The following is a 5,957-nucleotide window of genomic DNA, read 5'->3' on the forward strand; positions in this document are numbered from 1 at the left end:
TCCGAAATAGCTTTTCATAGGAGTTTGTCGTTCAGCGTTCTTTTCTATCAGGCAAAATATAGTATTAATGGTAAGAAACTTGGCAGTGTGGTGGATCAGAGGGTGCTTGGGCTCCGAGTCGATAGGACGCACAAAGCAGTTGCGCAGGTTGAGTCTGTGGTTACGGGCATATGGTGTATTGGCCTTCATCAATCGTGGAATTGACATTAGGAGCAGAGCGGTAATGTTGCAGCTATATAGGACACTAGTCAGACCCCATCTAGAATACTGTGCTCAGTTCTGGTTGCCTCAATACAGGATGGATGTGGAAGCCATAGAAAGGGTGCAGAGGTGATTTACAAGGATGTTGCCTGGATTGGGGAGCATGCCTTAAGAGAATCGGTTGAGTGAACTCGGTCTTTTCTCCTCAGAGCGAAGGAATATGAGAGGTGACCTGATAGATGATGAGAGGCCTTGATCGTATGGATAGTCAGAGGTATTTTTTTTCTCAAGGCTGAAATTGTTGCCACAAGAGGACACAGCTTGAAGGATCTGGGGAGTAACAACAGAGGAGATGTCAGGGATAAGTTTTCTACACAGAGAGTGGTGCGTTCATGGAATGGGATGCCGGAAGCGGCGGTGGAGGCGGATATGGTAGGGTCCTTTAAGAAGTTTTTAGATAGGTACATGGAGCTTAGTAAAGTAGAGGGCTATAGGTAAGCCTAGTAATTTCTAAGGTAGGGACATGCTCTGCACAACTTAGTGGGCAGAAAGGCCTGTATTGTGCTGTAGGATTTCTATGTTTCTATGTATGCTGCATTGGGTGTTATGTAATGAACCGGAAGTGATTAGGAAGACTAAGGAAAAGAACCATTCGCCGGTAGGGATCACAATATGATTGAGTTGAACTTGAAATTGAAAAGCGGAAAGTAAATTCTGACGCAGCAGTACTTCAAAGCAGTAAAGGAAACTACAGTAGTATGAGACTGGAATTCCCCACAGTAAATCGAAAGGAGATGCTGGAAAGCTCGACGGCAGCGCAGCCATGACGTGGGTGTCTGGGGAAGGTGCAGGATCGATGTATTCTAAAACGAAAGACATTTCATATAGCAAAATAATAAAACTGTGGCTCACTGGGGAAGTCAAAACCAATGTAGAACCAAAATGGAGTTCATAAAATAAAAGAATAAGAAGTGGTAAGAAAGAGGAATGGGAAATGTAATAAAAATAACCTACAGAAAACAACTAAAATAATCCTTTGGAGTCTAGAAATTAAATGAGGAATCAAGTTCAAAAATAATCTCAAAACGGATGGTAAAAGCTCTTTCTACGTATGAAAAAGAAATAAAAGAGAGGGATGAAACTGGAAATATGACTGCTAGAAAACGACGAAGGTGAAGTAATAAGGGGGTAAAGAGATGGCAGGTGCCTAACTTAGGACATTGCATCAGTCTTCATAGTGGAAGACACCAGCAGAGTGTGAGATATTGAATCGAAAGATGTCTTTGCATTGGAGACAGTTCAAGGGGTTTTCACAAGGATCATTCCTAGAATGAAAGGGCCCTCAAACGAAGAACGCTTGATAGCTCTGGATCTGTACTCACTAAAATTCGTAAGGAAAAGGTAGGATCTGATTGAAAGGTTTTCAATGTTGAAGGACCTAGGAAGACTAGACGTCGGAAGGAGAAACCTATGATAAGACGGCACAGCCTCTTAATAGAGGCGTGTCCATTTAAAACAGAGATGTGGAGATGTTATTTTTTGGCCAGAGGATGGTGAATCTGTGTAGTCATTGCTGCAGATAACTGTGGAAGCGATGTCGTTGGGGAGACATTGTAAAGGCAGAGATTGTAAATTCTTGATTGGCGATGGGAAGAATATTTCGGGGAGAAGATGGAACTTGGGGAGAAGGAGAAGAAAATGTAACAGACATGATTGAATGGTAGAGCAGTCTCGATCTGCCCAATTACCAAATTCTGAACCTATATCTTATGGTTTCATTTCATGCACACCTTTCTCCTGTTCTCTGCCATATTTGCTCAGTTATAGGCGGAGAGTGTCATTATTATTTTCCTCCGTTCATGCTGCTGAAATGTACGGGCAAAGACACGTACCCTCACTTCTCCATTGCTAGAATCTTTCGGACTATTGTATTCCTGTTTAGTATTGTTGCTTTCTAGAGCATACTTATTTTTGTGTGAGCTAAATTGGTTAATGCTGCTGTGTAGGGCTTTGGATTTGTAGTATTTGTAGAATGCATCATTGGGAGAAGTTTCACGTCCCAAATTCTTTCAATGTCCCTCTTTAATTCGGCAAGCTTCTGATGCTTTCGGCATTTTAATTTCTCTAACATGTGTGTTTGTTATTTATCTATTTAGTACGTTACTCTTGTTTTATTTGTCCTGTATTATTGTATCAGGACAGTTATTAAGAATTGCCCTATCAGTAATAACGGATCAGTTGTAATACAGTTTGTAGGACTCTGATTCCATATCTGGATCAGGTTTGTATTTATAGGAAGACATGGCTTCTTTTATGAGTTTTATTTTAAATCAATATTCTGGTGAATGACATTTGCCACTTTTATTGCGCCTCTGTAAGTATTCTGTTTAAGGCACACTGCCGCAGGATTCAGTAATGTGTTAGAAGGTTTCTGGTTTCTCTTGGTTTTGCTTTTCTGAATTTATCTTCTCAAATTTGTTGGTCTTTTATTATGTATTTTTGATGTTTTTTTGTTATCCACGTGATCTTGTATTGCCAAAAGGAATCCTTCTGTTTTCTTCAAGAACACAGTCTCCAACTTTGCGCAAGGCGTTCAAAGCTTCCCTGTCCATATTTATCCCATTCAGATCACAGCGATGACTTCCATCGAAGATCATCCTATTTAATTGGTTAATTATTCATTTTCTGTAGTGATTTTTTTTTCATTTGTTTGGCATTCATCTAAGGTTAGTGGTGTATATTTCTTATCAAAATTGAATTTTCTCACCTGGAATCCTGAATCCTATTTTCGTTGCTCGAAACATATTCTTCGACATCTTATCTGATTTTTTTGTGTATCTTTATGTGCATTATTTTTCTTTCTTCTTCTATCCTAAGTAGTGTCAATCTAAACACGCTCAAGTGTACACACTGTTTTCTAATATCTGTCATGTCTACATGTATTTTTCTTTGTGGTATATCTTTCCTATTGAACTCTGTTTAGTAGATTTTGTTATATCTTGAATTAAAATTATCGGAAGTGTTTCTATGATCTATTATCCGTAAAATCATTACGAATTCCCACAGCCTTGATGATCCAATGACTTAAGTCTCTGAGGCGAATATGTGAGAAGACTTCAGGACGATGGTCCCACGAAAAGCAGACGGTGTATCAGGCCAAAATAATCAAAATTTGTGCTGCTCAACTGGCATAAGCGTACAGGATGATTTTTAACCTCCCTCTTCGGAAGCATGAGATACCAACTATTGCAACTGGATTGAATTCTACCAGCGCACACGAAGAACATGGTGTCCTACACCATTTTCAATCTTCCCGTAACCCCTACATCGACCGTGATAAATTTTATAAGGGGCTGCTTTTAAAACATATATCAATTTCTACCTGAGAGTTGACTTAGATCCGTTGGCTACCGGAGCAACAGCCCTACAGCAGTTGACTTTTGGCTCTTGTCTCAAACGTGGAGCAGCTGTACAGCAAAGATGCAAACATAATGATGTTCTTCATCGAACACTGCAGCATTGAATATCATCATCCCCTCAAAATGTATCTATAAGCTCTTGCATATTGACTTCAGTATCTCCCTATGCAATTTATTTCCAGAAATGGAGAGTGCAGACTGCTCGGATTGGCAACAGCATCTCTTCCACGTTCCACATCAGCACCGTTGCAGCAGACGGCTGTGTGCATAGATCCCTGCTCTCTCGCTTTACACTTTTGACCGTGTTGCTAAGTACAGCTCCAATGCCATTTTCAACTTTGTTTACGGCAGTTGTAGACCAAATCAGAGGTCGTCATGAATAATCAGGCGGAAGTCTGATTAAGAAACGGACTGAATGGTGCACAACATGATCCTCTTACTCAATGTCAGGAGGAACACGGATCACGAGAAGGAAATTAACAATCCATGAGCCAGTCATTATCGGGCGATCCGTGTTGGAGAGCATTATCAACTTGAATTCCTCAGTGCTATTATTACTAAAGAGCTGTCCTGGACATAGTAGTGAGTGCAGTTACGAAGAAAACACAACCTTGCTTCTATCGTGCTGTTTGTGAGGATTTAGGATGATTTGTAAAAATTTGGCAAATATCTACAGACGTATTAACAGGCTGCATCACAAACTAGCATAGAAAGAGCAATCGATAATAGTAATAGTTACGGCGCGACCATCATGTCTAATGTTCCTCCCATAACTGAGCACGTCTTCATCGAACGCTGTAGCAAGGAAGCAGCATCGTCATCATCAGGGCCAATTCGACGCAGGACATGCTGTCTGCTCGCTGCTGCCAACAGGAAAAGGGCACACGAGCCTTAGGAATTACATCAGCATGTTCAGGGACAGCTGTAACACTTCAAATGCCATGCTCTTGACCAAAAGGGGTGAGCTACACTCAACCCCACTTACCCTATCATTGTAATTTTCTCACAACCGAAGAACGTACTTTCAGGAATGCATCACCACATGCTCTCCATACTTATCGTTTAATTTTTATAACAATTAAAATCTCTTTCTCTTGGCATTTGCATAATCCATCTAAATTGTACAATGATTTATTTATCCTGTTCTTATTAAAAAAAAGTTATGATGTATTTATTTGGCCTTTCTCGTAACTTTGCTACTCGGGTTGTCAAATCTGTAGTCGTTTAGGCGGACGACGTCCTCCCTTAAGGTTTCAATGTTGTTTCTTAATGACTTCAGCAATTTCGGATCTGGCTTTTGATTACACATCTTTGGGTTTCTTTAAATGAATCCATTAATGACGAACACATAGATATTGTGCTAAAATGTTGATGAAGATTGTCCCTCTATGCTGCTATTTCAGTTTAATGTCCCAATACTCGGTAATATACAAGTATTGTGAATGTGTTTAATTCTAATAACCATTTCACGCGTGTAATCTTCTCTTAACTGCTTATGTTATCTCAGTTTTAAGTGGACAGTGTTATAATTTAATCTCAGTTTGCGCATTGCCAGGAACTCTCGGATATTTCACGTGGCTTCCTGAAGATTAACATAGAAATTGCCGCGTAACGCTAATAGTGTTTTTAGCAATTTGCCTTTACAATTCTGATTTTTTTTCTTGGTAAATTTTCTATATCCATTTCGGAAGAAGCAATTACGCCAAAATATTATATTAATATGCGTGTAGCTGAAGTATTTATTGCCTTTGTTATATTTTTTACTACTTTGCATTCAACGTTAGTAAGACGAATGAACTGACTGCGCACTTCAGAAAGGGCAAGAGAAGTGGACATAGACGAGTCCTCAATGAGGGATTACAAATGGAAAGATTGACCAATTTCAATTTTTTCAATGTCACCATCTCTCATAATCTACCTTGAACCAGAGATGTCGACACAGTTATCAAGAAGGCACTACAGCGGGTAAATTTCATTAAGAGCTTGAGGAGATTCGGTTTGTCACTAAAGATATTCGCAAATTTCTACAGAAGTATTTTGAAGAACATTATAAACGGCTGCATTACTGTGTGGTTTGGAGGTGGGTGGACACTGCACAGTATCGGGGAAAAAAAAACACTACATGAAATGTTGTGAACTCAGTCAGCTCCATCATCCAGGACATTTTCATTGAACGATGTGTAAAAAAAAAAACCCGGCATTTATCATTAAGGTCTCACAGCATTCAGGGCATGCGCATTTCCCATTGTTACCAGCAGGAAAGAGGTCCAGGAATCAGAAGGGCTACATCCAAAGATTCAGCAACAACTTTTTGCCCTCTACTATCAAATTTCTGAA

This window comes from Hypanus sabinus, chromosome 1, assembly GCF_030144855.1.
Source record: "Hypanus sabinus isolate sHypSab1 chromosome 1, sHypSab1.hap1, whole genome shotgun sequence".
NCBI lineage: Eukaryota > Metazoa > Chordata > Chondrichthyes > Myliobatiformes > Dasyatidae > Hypanus > Hypanus sabinus.